The following is a 16,562-nucleotide window of genomic DNA, read 5'->3' as shown; positions in this document are numbered from 1 at the left end:
TGAGACACCCTCTCCCAAGCTAGCTTTTGGAACCAATTTCCCAGTCTCTTTCCAGAATAATCTAATCATCTTTCTAATTCACAAAGTGATCTTCTTGCAAAGTTCCAGCATGTCTTGGGCCTAAGCCTGCTTTAGTTTTATGACAGTGGCCACTCAGGCATAAGACAGCTACTTAGACTTATTTCTTAATGGGATTTTAAATTCTCATATGCTCTTTAGTGAAAATCAGAGAAAGATCCAGGAGCCCAATGAATCATGTTAAAATTATATTTCTTTTCATTTTTTATTTCTTTTATTTTTTATATTTCTTTTTAGATAGTAATACCACCAAAATTATTACATTTTGCTTTTATTGATATATGACTGATAAATATAGTTATATATCCAACTATTGCATTTTTTAAAACTACATGATTATTTTAATCAGTATAAAAAGGCATTCGACAAAGTTCAAATGCCTAATATTTTAATGGTAAACTGGAAATAGAAGGAAACTTTTTTAACCTGGTAAAGCTTGTTTTCATCAACATTGTACTTAAAAAAAAACTTTTTCATTAAAATGTTTCCTTTAAGTGAAAAAAAAAGTGACTTTGGTTGAGTATTTTCCTCCATTTTACATCCATCTACAAATTATGACTAACCATATTTTTTATTTCCCCTTAGCTTGACTCTCAGAAACATGCTTTACCTCCTGGCTTATTTCACTTAGCATAATGCTCTCCAGTTCCATCCATACTGTCGTAAAGGATAGAAGTTTCTTCTTTCTTTCTGCTGCATAGTATTCCATTGTGTAAATATACCATAGTTTTTTGATCCATTCATTTACTGATGGGCACTTAGGTTACGAAAGACAAATACCATATGATCTCATCTTTAAGTGGAACCTAATCAACAAAACAAAGAAGCAAGTAAAATATAATCAGAGACATTGAAATTAAGAACAAACTGACAGTAACCAGAGGGGAGGTGAGAGGGGATAATCGGGGGAAAGGAGAAAAGAGTTTTTAAGAACAACTGTAAAGGACACATGGACAAGGGCAGGTGGAATCAGGGAAGGGAGGTGGGGATGGCTGGGATGCAGGGGCATAGTGGGGGGTAAATGCAGACAACTGTACTTGAACAACAATAAAATCATTAAAAGACAAAAAGAAAGATGCTTTTTTATACTTATCTAAAGGTACAAATGGTGGCACATGAAACCATTATATTTGAATTACCTAAGGTATTAGATATGGTTTTACAATATTAAAAAATGGTAGTTCTTTTAACCCATTCTTATTAAAACATGTGATCTACATCTTTACATTATTTATACGTAGTTGGGATATCTTGTGCAGAGCTAGGCACACTCTTATGCCCAGACCAGTTAGTTATATTTGTTCATTGGTAGATGAGCTGGGGATGGATAGAGTTTGTTAAGTGGTGGAGGATAGCTCTGTAGTTCATAAATGGATTAAATTCATAACCGTGGCCTCATAAGTTTTGTGTCTTAACATAATGAGTTAACCATCAGGTTGATACACTAGTCCACATGTGCAAATACATTCCTTTCACCCCACTCCTCCATCTCCAATTTGTAAGTACATTTTGCTTTATGTGCAAAAACTACCTTTATGTTGGTGCCAAAGCACCATGAAGTGCCTTCTTAAAAAGTGAGGTGTTAGAACATCTTGATATAAGGGTGTTTAAGTATACAAAAATGTATCTTCTTTCTTGAGATTTTCAGGACAATAAAACAATGCACATTATATACTTAAATATTTTGGCTTTTATGGAGTTAGAAAGACAGATAGTGGAAAGAACTAACTTCTTTTTAGGTGAGATTTGTTTAGCATGCCATTACCCAGCAACACCAAGAGATCAAGATTATATTTCAGTGTATAAAAGGGAGAATTTCTTCAGATGAGCCCCAAATATCACCCTAGATCCTCAATAGGATTTTCCTATACACTTTAGCAGATGAACAAATTTTATTAATGCACTAAGTCTGTTTTTAGATCAGTGCTTTAGATCAAGTGTGACCTGTAAACTATCACTATCAGAACTGCATGGGACATTTGTTGAACATGCAGATTTGGGGGCTTTACCCCAGACTTACTGAGTCAGACTTTCTGGAGGGCGTTCCATAAATTTCCATGTTCAATCCATGCTCCTATTCTGATAACCACTGCTGAACACATTATATAGTTTTGCCTCATTTTGGAATGCTTTCCCCCTTACCCTTGTCTGTGAAACTCATGCCCTTCTCTCAAGGCCCTGTTCAAAGGATATCTCATCAATGAGGCCACCTTGATATACTTCCCTTATTCCCAACAGATAAGTTGGCTATGGAATGGAGAACATGGGGGCATAAAAGTTAGGGTTCAGGGAAGAGTTTGGAGAACTGAGATGGTATAGTTTGGACAGAGTTGGAAGGATAACTTGTTTTGCAGGGAGATTTTGCCCCAGGTTGTGCACATGAGTGTACTTCAAAGGAGAGAAGCTTGATAAACTAACAACAAAGTAACAGTTGGTGTGATTGGTCAGAGAATTGAATTCCAGTCTCATAGCAACCATCTTTGAGGAGGAGGCTTGGTGGCCATATCAGGACTAGGAAGTAGGAGGAAAAAGGAGACAAAATGCCCACTTGACAAATCTCAGAGTGTGAAGGCATAACAGTATTTTAAGAACTTCACAAAATACTTATACTGATTAAATTCATTACTGGCACATGTATGTAGCATTTTTCAAATGTATATATCCTTGAATTCAGTTACTGTTTGCTACCATGTTTCTCAACTGTCAGTAGTGGACAATAGCTACTGTCATGTGGAGGTCTAAAAAAATGTTTGATGGTATTTCCTGAAAATATTTAGAAACTATTAACCTAGTGTCTGAGTAAGTTCGGGCTGCTATTACAGAAAACCACAGATGCTTAGCTTATAAGAACAGAAGTTTATTTCTCACAGTTCTGGAGGCTGGAAGTCAAGATCAGAATACCAGCATGGTCTCATCCTTGGGGAGAGCCTGCTCCCTGGCTTCTACACAATCATCTTGCTGCGTCTTTATATAGTGAAAGGAATAAAGAGCTCTGTGGGACCTTTTATAAGGGCAGTAATTCCACTCATGAGAGTTGTGCCCTCATGAACTAATCACCTAAAAATCTACCTCCTAATATCATTTGCTTGGGAGGCGAGTAGAATTTCAATGCATGAATTTTTTTGGAGGGGCACAAACTTTAGTGCATAATACTTAGTTATGAGATACTACAGTATAAAAACAGTTTGAGAAAGTCTGCCAAAAAGGAAGGTTGAAGCCAATCATTGCTGGCTTTTTAGCTGTTGATATCTAAAGCCCAGCAGGATCGGGATCAGCCATGGTGAGAGTAGAAGCAATTTGTTTTGCCCTCTAAGATCACCACTCTGGAACTCTTTGTCTTTTGTTTTTGCTTGTCCTCCTAAGCAGTGCCTGCACAGGTGGAGGACTGTATTCTCTCTTGTTGCCACGGGTACTTGACTCCACCAGAGAAACTTTGGTTTACACATGAGGTATTTTAGCGTGAACTTTTTCTCCTTTCCTATCAATTTTCTGTCATGCTATGTGAGGTACCTGGCATCCACAAACATTAGACCCATCTTGCAGCAGTTATAAGAAGAAAGAAACAAAATGACAAAAGGTCACATATTGGTAAAAATAATGTTGGGTGTCACAGTGCTCATTGCTTTGAGACCAGAGCCTTTACATTTTTCAAGAGCCAGTTTAATAATCTGCCTCATTTTAGGAAGCAAAGCATCTCATTAAAAGGACTTCACAAAGATAAACTGCTACGTGACATGGAATGATTTGGTTGCCTTGAATGCTCATTAATTCTATGTTAGTCAAACTCACTGTGTATAGACACAAAAAGTAGTTTTAGTTTTTGGGAAGTACAGCAGCTGCATAAACCTCTGAAACTCTTAGCCATTACTAGAGTTTTCATGCAACCTTAGAATGGCAGAGCTCATTATTTTCTAAAGCCCTCTTTTCATATTTGGGGTAACTGAGGCCTAGAGAGGCCTTGAATCTAGGAACTAGCTCAAGATCACCCAGTTGGCAGACTAGGCAGGATCACATTCCCAAAGGAATGTATCATAATGGCTACTTTTAAAGTATGGCACTAAGTACAGTCCAAGAACTGTTTATAAGCTCTTTACAATTATTAAATTATTTCACCTTCACAACACACATACAAGGCAGGTAATATAATTTTCATCTCCATTTACAAATAAGAATCTGAGTCACAGAGAAAAAGTAATTTTCCCATCATCACTCAGTTATTAAATGTTTTTTTAAAGTAAAATCTCAGTGTTTTAAGATAAATAGATTAACAAAAGTTATGAGCTTCTCAGCCCAGGCTTCAGTTGAGTGTAAGTACTCATGATTATGGTTATTTTTACTACATGTTGTAGTAGAAAAAAACAGATTCTGAAATTAGGCTTACTTGGGTTCTAGTTCAGGCTCTGCCACTAGTTGGTGAGTGATCTCTTAGAGCCTTACTTTTCTAATATGTGAAATAAGTATAATAATATTTCCCAGGGCTGATGTGGAGATGAAATGAGATGATGTATGTTAAGTATCTAATGTAATTTCCGGTATACAGTCAATGCTGTATTAATGTCCTATTACTGTTGTAACAAATTACCTATAAAGTTAGTGACTTAACCAGCAGAAAATTATTATCTTACAGTTATAGAAGTTAGAAGTCTGGAATGAGACTTATGGTGCTAAAATCAAAGTGTCAGCATGGCTGATTCCTTATGGAAGCTCTAGGGAAAAATTCATTCCTTGCCTAGTCCAGCTTCTAGTCACTGTCAACATTCCTTTGCTTGTAGCCACGTAACTATAATATCTGCTTCAGTAATCACATTGCCTTCTCCTCTCCTCTGTGGTACTAACTCCCTCTGCATCTTTCTAAGGATATTTGTGTTTATGTATATAAATACCAAGGATATGGTATTTAGGGACCACTTGGATAATTCAGGGTAATTTCCTCATCTCAAGATCCTTAACTTAGTCACATCTGTAGAGTCTCTTTTGTCACATAAGGTAACATTCACAGGTTCCATGGATTAGAACCTAGATATCTTTGTAAGGCCATTATTCAGTCTATCAGATGCTTAGAGACTCTATTATTAGAACCCAGTTCTTCTCAATATAGAGATATTTCCTTTATATTTTACTTTTTCATGTCATTTACATTTTACTTCATGTTCACACTCACTCATACGTATGCTCACACTCACTTCTTCATGTCAACTTTGCATGGGCATTATCTGTAGAGAATTGAGAAACAATAATGAAATTAAAAGTTGATTAGCATTTTATCATCATATACTAAAAATTCTAAACAACATCAGTGATAATACATTCCTCTCAACTGGGCAGACTTTTCTCATTGCATCACCACTTTTGGTATATCACTGCTCAGGAATGACTGTGAAGTCCTGAGATCTAGGTACAAGGAGTGATTTGGGCATAGTACTACCTGTTCTAGTTAACCCACCATCATTTATTCTTTTTTCTTTTTAAATTAAATTTATTGGGGTGACTTTGGTTAATAAGATCATATAGCTTTCAAAGTGTGCATTTCTATGATGCATGATCTGTATATTGCATGGTGTGGCCACCACACAAAGTCAAGTCATCTTTCATCACCATATATTTGGTCCCCTTTTACCCCCTCAACCTGCTTCTCTCTGGTAACAACCATACTGCTGTCTGTATCTATGAATTTCAGTTTTTTATCCTACATATCTATTCCCTTCTATAACTTAATATGGTTTCATCTTACTCCTTATCCAAACATCTTGGAGCTGTTGTGAGGATAACCAGCATGTATTTTGGTTGATGTCCTTCACTCCATTAGACAGCAATTCCTCATTCTCCCTAGAAAGAGCCTCACAAGTGAGAGGCTTGGGGGATAGGTTCAAAGTTTTCCATAGCCCTTAATTTAGAATAAAAGAAATTATTTTTTATTGCCAGGAAATGAGGCAGAGATTGCCTGGTGGGAATGTATGTAAATTACTGTTATGATAAATGGAAAAGAAAGATTATAATTAGAAGATGAAGAAAAGATACAAGGAAAAGAAGATTTACGCAGTCGCTCTGTGGTCTTTGTACTTACAGCTGAAATGCAAGTTATAAAAGCAAGTTATAGAGCCAGAGACTGTGAGAGCTACAAGAGACCTCACAGACTATTCAGATGGAAGCTGTCATTTGACATTTGGGGTAGTTGAATCTCAGAAAGGGAAAAGACCTAAGTTCTACAACAGGCCAGGGGCAAAAATGTCTTTTCTCATGTTTTCAGAGACAGATCATTATTTGTGCAAGATCAATCACTCTATCTATCATCTATCTCTATCCCTTCCCTACTTCCTCCCATCAACCCTTCCTCTCTATCTCTGTCTCTCTCATACATACACTCACACTCACTCTTACAATTACACTCATACACACTTGTTTCCTTCCCCTTTGTCCTTTGATTGACTTAAAAAACTCATTCTCCAAGGATGTGAAAACCATTTTTATTGCTTTTGTGGTTGTTCTTTGGCAATCTCTTCACTGTGGTTCAGGTTGCCAAACATAAGGAGACACAGTCCTAGTCACAATGTAATCTGTGGCTACTTATCTCACTTGATTGGAAAAAATCTTCCTTGACTGTATACAAAAGGCCTATGGGGGCCATAATTGCAGCTCAGTTCTCATTGGGCACTAGGCAATTTGAGTCTGTTCCAGGGTCTCAGACCATATTCTTATCTTGAACATCCTTTTGAGGAAAAGTATTTGTTGGACTCCATTAGACAGAGTGAATGTATGTAAATCCATTCTTGCACCTGGAAGGACAACTAAGCACTCACATCAGCTTACTGATAGCCCCTTAATATCAGTTTTGGAGATGAAGGAAAGCAGATTGTCAGTCTCCTCAGGCCATGTTAATTTAAGCATCTAGCATACTGCCGGGTATTTTCACCACATAGCCACCTAATCCTTGTTGGTAATCCACATGTCTGAGTATGTCACTATACTTGTAGTAAAATAGTTACCATTGTGTTTAACAAGGTTGGCCTGAGTATGTGATCTGGAAAGTAGCAGTATAGGAAGGCAGCTGGCAGCTCTAGATTCACAGTCTGGCTCTGGATCTATACCCCCTTCCTTGTTGTTAATTCTGCATTCCTCTTACCAGAATCTATCCATGTCTATATCTTAACCCCAATTGGTCTAAGTTTTTGCTGATTCCTTGGCCCTTTACTGTCTTCCATTTAGGCTCTTTTCTTGGTGGCTGAGGCCTAACCTCACAAGCTTTCAAGCTTGTGGGTTTTCTGCTTCCACACTTGCTTCAAAGAGAGCCACTTCACTTATATTTCACAGACTGAACTGCTGTGTAATTTTTTTTAGGTTGGTTGAGGGGAAAGTGTATATTTTGTATGAATGTTACTGGTCTAGAGAGTGTATAAAGGAACTTATCTGATTCTGTTTGAGATGTGTTTTAGAGCCTCAGATGTTCTCAGCATATTTTACATTTTTGAATGGCCTTTGTAGTCAAAGCACTTAGATGTAGGGGGAAAATTTCTGGGAGTGTTTGGGAATAATAAACGTCTGGTTACTTGAAGGCCCATAGAGAAACATTTGAAGTATTTTCAGATTATTTTTTTCCAAGGCTTTTACAAGTACCCTGAGCTAAGATGGGATAGAAGAGTTAGGAAAGGCAAAAACCAGTAGTAAGAGAAGGTGCATTTGTGGAATACATACCATTCAATTTGCTGGCTTTTTACTTCTGCTTTTGCTATTGTACTTACAAGTCATAAAATGGCATTAATACAGAGAAAGTTGATAATAGTGGTATCAGAAATGATCAAAGAACACAATAAACAAGTAACAATAAGAATATTAAAGTTTACGAGCTGGTAGAGATTGAACACATGCTTTCAACATTGAAACCTCTCTCTGTGGAAGAGGTGATTAGGTATAACTGTTTTCTTCTTTTGAAATGATATACTTTAAACAAGATTCTCAACCTGTTTGTTTGGATAAAGTACTTGAAAATGAACACTAATTTTCAGAAATGCTTGAAGTAGTTGGTAGGTGGTATAGGAGGGAAGATGGCGGAGAAGGGAAGAAGATATTGTTTAAGGCTTTATGTACAATCAGTCTTATAAGAAATTTTCATTGCATAAAACATCTTCCCCAATACATGGCATGCTATGGTATATTTACTCTGTAGGTTAAGTGTGTATTATTTTGGTCAATGAGCTAGTTGGAATAGCTGAAAACAGAGAAATCAAACCAAAGGAATTAAATTCTTTCTTTGTGCCTAATTTATATTGTAATTCTGAAAGTGATTCAACCCATATAGCTTTGTAGAAGACAGAAAGTTTCTCTGCTAATCTGTATTGATGTTTTGCAAAGTGGCAAAACTTCGTTTTGACGAGGTAAAGATAATAAATGGCACTGATTAGGACACCTTGACAACTATTGCATTAGTTTAAAAATATGAATAATAGAGCATTTAAAAAAACTGATATTCTATCACTTTCAAGTATACTTAATGATATTATTCTTTCTTTCATATATTTAGCAACTATTTATTCAACATCTACATGCCTGGTACTGTTCTAAGTGCTGGGAATATTCCAATGAACAAAACAGACCAAATTTTACCATCATCAAGCTTGATTTCTTGTGGAGGAAAAAAAGACTAAAACAATTAAAATATAGTGAGACTTAGAAATATTAAACACTATAGTTTAATAGGGTTCCTCAGAGGAGCTGTGCTAGTGAGTAGATAATGATTCTATAATTCTCATATCTGTTATTAGCAAACAATGGACTGCTTCTAAAATTCTTGAAATTGTTGGTTAAAAGTATAAATATGTTCTGTGAAATTTTGTCAGCATTATTATTTTGCATACCAAACTATTTTGTCAAATGACTGCAAGTTTCATATTATTGTGGTCTAAATTAATAAGATTCTCTTACCAAACTATATTTATATTTGTCTTTTATCTTATGGTATCCTAAGGAGAAATGTTAACTGTTGACCTGGACAATAGATGAAACTTTAAATTGTGTAAGGTGGTTTCTTCACTTTGTTAAGGAAATAAAAAATAAAAGCAAATGTGGTTTGGAATGTGAGATGCATATCGTGGCTGTGATCATGTCACCGAGCAAGGGCCTACTGCCCAATGTACATAGAAGCCAACACTATGGCACCAGATTTTGAGAAAAGAATACTTTTTATTACAAGTTGACTGAATAAGGAGACAGGAAACAAAGCTCAAATCTGTCTCTGTCACTGAGGGTTTTTGGGTTACATTTAAAGGAACAAGCAGGGGGAAGTTGTTTATATTCTATAAAATTACATTATTTCAGCACAATGAGAGCTTAGCACAAAGGTGCTAGAGGATCACAGCTTTTCATGCCTTGTGTGTTTGAATTTAGGGGGGGTTTACTATATAGTTAGTCCCTGGTGGATTTTAACCTGGTGATGTTGAAAGGTTATTTTAGGGTGAATTCTTTCTATAGTGCACATATCCCACCATGTGATGACATGATCTGTGACCTGGCGCTGTTATCTCTAAGAAACAACTTACTATCTTATTAGGAATAAGACAAGGCTAGATAGAATAGGCTGGTTCTGTGCTTACAATCAAAAGAGACATATTGATTGCTTGTGTTGCTTTTTAACCATAGGCCAGAATAGAATGCCTTCATTCATGTGCAAATAAAAATTTAAAATCTGTCCTTGAAAACCTATTAACTTATTACATGGCCATTGACTGAGCATGCACTATTTTCAAAGCGCTGTGCAGGAGGACTGTGTGTGTGTAAGATGGTAAGGGAAGAGAAGGAAAGAGAGAGGAAAGAAAAAATTATGTGAGTTGGGTCAGTTTCCAGTATGGGAAAAAGACATATGCATAGGTAAACTGGATACAACTCTGAAAATGATAAGCTCCCTGTAAAAAATCCTTAAAAGATTATTCTTTGTGAATTTAAGGTAGGGAGTTGTCATTTCTACCTGATGAAAACTGAAAAAAGTTTGTGCAGGAAGATGTCTGTATTTTTTTTTTTTGATGTTTTATAAAGTTGAGACCAGGAACTTGATTTTATAAGTTTTGGGGCACCAAAATGTCCACCTGCACAAAAATGTATCCCTCCCTCGCCTTGCTAAAAGACCCTAAATTCCCATTGGTATGTGATTCTTTGGAAGTATTTATTATAGCACAATGTGGTTAGGTGGGTGGAAGAACATCCAAAACAATTTGGCTTCCATTAATGCCTTAGATGGGATTTTGTTCTGAAATAAACCATTAAAATTCCTGAGGAAATAGGACACAGAATTGGGAGGTTCTACTTGCCAGGATGGTGAGAAGTAAAAAAGTGTCAGGAGCTCTGGCTGGTGTCACTCAGTGGATTGAGCACTGGACTGTGAAGCAAAGGGTCACCAGTTTGATTCCCTGTCAGGGCACATGCCTGGGCTGCAGGTCAGGTCCCCAGTAGGGGACACCTGAGAGGCAACCACACATCGATGTATCTTCCCCTCTCTTCCCACCTTTCCCTCTCTCTAAAACAAACAAACAAACAAACAAACAAACAAACAAACAAACAAATAAAATCTTTATTAAAAAGTTTCAGGAATGGTCTAGAATGGTAGCCTAGAGAAGACTCTTGACTTTCGGTTAGCAGATGACTGTATGAATTTTCTGGGTACTTGGTGCTGAGGAATGATGAAAGACAAAAGGCAAACTTTAATATTTGCCTGAACACTCAGTGGTTTTCTAATGTTACCTATTTCAGTGTATGACAACTTTATATATCCATTTGTAACCAATGGAAACGTGGTGGTAGCCATTAAACTGGAACCTGACATATCCATCTCTTTCTGTTGCTCTCCTCTGTTTGCCATAAAGCAGAGGAAATACAGATTGGAAGTTTAGGGCATTGGTGAAAACAGATGCAGTCCCTCTTTTAAGATATTGTAATGAGAAGCTAAAAGTTAACCTTGCAGGTAAGAAAATTCTAGAGTGAAGAAGGTTGCTTATGAGTCTTGTCCTATAGCTCCACATTACTGCAGTAAACATGATAAATACTCCTGAGCTCCGGAAAGCTTTTGATTCTAAGAAAGAAATTCAGGGTGTCCTGAGAATCATTTTTCACTTCTTTCTCATAGGAAGTCAGAAATGATAATTAGCAATCAAGAGTTCATGAACCAAAAGTTTTTATTTCTTTGTCTTGTCCTAAGATTTAATCTTCCCTGGCTGGTGTAGCTCAGTGGATTGAGTGCCACCCTGTGAACCAAAGGGTCACCAGTTCGATTCCCAGTCAAGGCACATGCCTGGGTTGTGGGCCAGGTCTCCAGTAAGGTGTGCACAAGAGGCAACCACACATTGATGTTTCTTTCTCTTTCTTTCTCCCTTCCTTCCCCTCTCTCTATAAATAAATAAAATCTTTGAAAAAAAGATTTAATCTTATTTTTGCATATATATGTCTTTTTACGTTAGTGAAGTCATACTTTTGAAAAAAAAGGATGACAGAAAATACATATACTGAATGACCTTTGAATCAGTTTTCCATGCTTAGGGTGAGATTACTTTGTCAACTCAACATAAATCAGGCACCAATGTGTACCTGATGGCAGTTACCCAAATTGTAAGCATAGTTCTAAAGAATAGATGAATAACTGGTGAAGAGCTAACTTTGCAGCCCATACACATTGAGTATTAGAGAAAATCATACCTGTAGTGACATTTATTTGATTATAAGGGACAATAGTTCTAACATGCAAGTGAATGAACCACTAATGGAATTTTAAAAAATGTAATCAACATGCCCTGACTGGTGTGGTTCAGTGGGTTGGGTGTTGTCCCACAAACTGAAAGGTTGCTGGTTCAATTCTCAGTCAGCCAGGTCCCCAGTTGGCGGTGTGCAAGAAGCAGCCAATCAATGTTTCTCTTGAATGTCGATATTTCTCTCCCTCTCTTTCTCCCTCTTTTCCTCTCTCTCTAAAAATAAATAAATAAAATCTTTAAAAAATCAACCTGTTCTATTTATATTTACATAGACATAGTTTTCTCTGGGATTAATAAAGATGAATTGGAGTTGCTGATTATACTTAAGCCTCTAGATACTTAGATATCTATATTAGGTAGAAACTAAGAACAAATAGTGGATATCTTAAAAGTAAAGTGCAACTCTTGATTAAAATATGTATTTTTTTTTCTAAAGTCAGTAGAAAGACTGCCATTTTTTTTGTGTGTGGATTTTTAAAAAAGATTTTATTTATTTATTTTTTAGGGAGGGAAGGGAGGGAGAAAGAGAGAGAGAGAAACATCAATGTGCGGTTGCTGGGGGTCATGGCCTGCAACCCAGGCATGTACTCTGACTGGGAATCGAACCTGCGACACTTTGGTTCACAGCCTGCACTCAATCCACTGAGCTACACCAGCCAGGGCCTAAAATATGTATTTTTATGTGTATTTTAAAATATATGTAATATATAGATATAGATAACGAATATACTGCAGCATGATTTTATAGCAACAGTAACAACATCGATACCAAAGATTTGCACAGAACTTTTTATGTGCTAGATACATTTTAAATGCTTTATGTATATTAACCCATTTAACTCTTAGAACAATTCTTTGATGTATGATTAGTTCTGTTTTACATGTGAGAAAACTGAGGAACATTAACAGAGCTAAGTCAAATTTCACTGACTCTTGCCTGTACTTGTTTATACAAGACCTGTACCATCTTGCAATGCCCATCTCTCCATTTTGTGCTTTCTTACCCCTGCCTGTTATTCCTCAGAGTGTCCAGATACAACTTGTGAACCTACATAGCTCAGGTTGTGTTCTTCTCAGCACTCCTCCTCCTAGTACTTTTACCTGGTACTAATTTCCCATGGGGTACCTCTGTCACTCTTTCAGGCATTGTAGTGTATTGTGTATGTGTGGTGGGGTGGTACTTAGTAATTGTACTCTATTGAGTCTTAGCAGACAGCATCATTATTCCATTACCCTTCAAAGGAAATAGCAGTCTCCTGTCAGGTGCCACTGCTCTTTCCTTGGATGCTATTGCTGCTCGTCTGGGAACACACATTCTGATAATTCAAAGCACTGGTGGTGGCACAGGTGAGCAATGCCATGTGTCACAGACCCTTCCTTCATTTTATGCTGTATGGTTAGAGGCGTTCTAGAACAATCTGCTCATCTTTCAAAGTGTTAGGGATTTTTGTGGAAACAACTTTTGCAACGTTTACACATACACAACTTTCTCTTCTCAGAACTCAGATTTGTCTCCATGGGGCTGGGCCAAAGACAGATTTTAGTGGTAGTCATATGCTAAATGTGGAATCACTACTCCCTTGAGATCACCAAGATTTTGTTGCAGGGTCAAATTTTTTTGTCTTTTTCCCATCCATATCTCTCTTCTTATAGGATGAGTTTCCTCCCAGGAACCTCTCTATCACCTAAGCCCATCCTACCAGATTTATTCAATGGTTTCTTAACCACAGCAATGGCAATAGTCTAAGCTCAAGATTGACTTACCTTCATGGAGAAGAGGTCATTTGCTTTTGCAGTACTCAACATTCCCTCTTCAAGGTGTCAGTCATTAACAAAGATAGAATTCTGACTAAAGTCTGATTTTCCCTTAAAAAGCGTGTTTTAAGCTGTTGAATTAGCCAATAGGAGCTATCAAAATGTGTTTTAAAAATATATTTTTACAGTTCAAACTTAAAAAAAGATTGTTTAATAAAATGAATGCTTTTCAGTAACCAAAGCCCCAACCACTACCCCGGTCCCTTTTTGGATTTATGCTACACAGTATTATTATTACTTTCATGAATTCTGTCAGCATATTAGTTAGAAAATGTGGCCAAAAGAAATAGCATTATAGCTTCATATAAAATTAAGCAGCCTTGCTAGCTAGCTTTCATCTGAATATATTTTCAAAATGCATGGCTGCAAAGAAAACTCACCCTGTTGCTGAGATCAAAATATTTTATTCTCTAGTGACTGAGTGTTGATGGTAATGCTTGAATTTAAAGAAGAGCAGGCATTAGAGAATTTCTATTGGTTTTACAGAGATTATTTCAGTAATATTTTAAGCCTTAATGTTTTTATGGGAAAGTTTGAGAGTTTAGGGTCAGATTTGAATGATTTGGACTAATGTTCATGGATTGAGCCTCCAACAATATTACTAAACCAAAATTAATGTAATCAAATAGGGGATTCTTCCCTTACAGTCCAACCCAGTTTCCAAAATTGACAAATGATAAATTTGGAAGAAGAGCAATATCCAAAATACCAGTCCATTTCAAAGCATACTAATAAAAAGTATAGTCAGTTAAGCCATGAAAACCAAATGCAGCTGAAATGCTAATCATTTCTTGTGTAGAAAGGAAGACACGTTTCTGATTCTATGAATATTTATTATATAGTTTCTGTGTGTTAGGTACTGTGTTTATAATACTTCAATAAAATATTATTTTAAAATGTGTATGTTCCTGAAAGCTACTTCCTTAAATACTACTCAGTATTCATATACTTTAATTGTTTTTATTGAAAGTACCTTAATAGTTATAAAATATGTTTATTATAGAAAATTAGAAAATATAGTCAACAAAATGTTTTTAAAATTGCTCATAATTTTATCACCAGAATTGATCATTGTATCATCCAGGTAAATATCTTTCCAGGCCTGTTTTTATGTATATACTTCATTTTATAAGGATATATTTCTTTTTTAAAAGATTTATTTACGTATTTATTTTTAGAGAGAGGGAAGGAAAGGAGAAAGAGAGGTAGAGAAACATCATTGTGTGGTTGCCTCTCATGCACCCGCTACTGGGGACCAGGCCTGCAACCCAGGCATGTGCCCTGACTGGGAATCAAACCAGCAACACTTTGGTTTGCAGGCCCGTGCTCAATCCACTGAGCTATACTAGTCAAGGCTATAAAGATATATTTCTAAAACAACTTATTTCTTCCCAGTTTTCCTTCTTCTTAATTATAGTATGCTGATTATTATTTAACTCATCATAATTGCTCAAAACAAGACTATAAATATTAGTTATTGTTCTGTTCCTTTAACCTAAGATTGCTAGATGAAGTCTTCATCTGGAGGCCTATGAGAGGCATCTGAGAGGCTACTTTTAATTTAAAGAGAGCTCTAGAACTCAATGAAATTAATACCACAATAGAACAAGGGTATGCATGTTCAGAAATTGTTCTGAGTCATCTATGGTCTTTATACATCAGGCTTGGTAGGGTGCTTTCAAAGAATGCTTCGGTCTCAAGGGTGAGTATGATCATAGTTTTTTGAAGAGGTGATTTGAAACAAAATTGTGACCATAGGTTTAGCTTTGTTTTACTAGCATGCAGACTGGTTGACAACTTCTAGATTATTATTTGAAAGATATTAGAAAATATATCAAAGATATCTCTTTAGAGATAATCCTCACTATCTACTTCTATGATATATAAATCCACCATTAGAATTACTTCCTGGGTGTAAGGTATTAAAAGTCACTATGAAAATGCAAATGTGTTGTTATCTAGGAGGGGAAGCAACATAAACTATCATCATCCAAAAACATGTGAGTTTGAGTGAGAAATGTAATTCAGCAAATTGCACAGTACCTGGCGTATGATAGTTGTATGACAACTAATTTACTTGAATGTTGAATGAAAGGGCAGAGAGGTTTTAATATAAGCTTGATCAGAAATTGCCCAGAAAGTAGCACAGAAGAACATCAAAAAGAAATAATGGCTCCTCCATTGTTCTTGGTTTATGGAGTGTTCAGTGTTCACAGCTTGTGGAATTGTGACTATCTCAAATAGAATAAATTCAGAAAAACGTGTTGTACCTTTTGTTATTTTGCAAAAGACACTTGGACGGAATATCAAATTTTGTAATCCAGTTTGAGATGTATATGATCCCTAGAATGACAAAACAACAAGTAGGTAGTGTCTTTAAGAGGAAGCAAAGATACACAATTATTTGGTTTGGACTGAAGTTAAGGCCAGGTTTCAACAAGGTATTTCTCACATGAGGGTGTGAGAAAGTTATTTGAGTAGGAAAACAATCCTCTTTTATAGTGATTTTATCTAGATTTGGAGCTTCAGATCAAGAGTTCTCTCATCTCTTTCCAGTGTACTCTACTTACAGAAAAATTACTCTAGAGTAAATAGAGTGTAATGCTGAACTGAATGGTAAAGTTAGACTGCCTGGCTTGGGAGCCAGGATCTAGCTACCCTATCTGATGAGTCTGTTACCACCCAGAGACACATGGCAGAGTGTAGGATTATGAAAAGACAAGAAGTAAGTTGAGCGATGTTTGATAAAGAGGAAAGAAATTAGGTGCCTGCAGTGCCATCTTGGCCAGAAGTTAGGAAAATATCCTGAATATGGCTCTGTCCAGAAAGAAGTTAAGGAAGCTTGAGTGGGAGGAGGTAGAAAGGCACCAAAGGATAAGATTGCTTCTGTGTCACTTTACCATGGCTGCCAGAACATTCTTAGGTCCATAATGTATAGGAGAG

This window comes from Phyllostomus hastatus, unplaced genomic scaffold (assembly GCF_019186645.2).
Source record: "Phyllostomus hastatus isolate PE091 unplaced genomic scaffold, TTU_PhHast_1.1 phas_contig_90, whole genome shotgun sequence".
Taxonomy (NCBI): domain Eukaryota; kingdom Metazoa; phylum Chordata; class Mammalia; order Chiroptera; family Phyllostomidae; genus Phyllostomus; species Phyllostomus hastatus.
The sequence above is the reverse complement of the archived record's forward strand: the minus strand, read 5'-3'. Positions refer to the sequence as shown.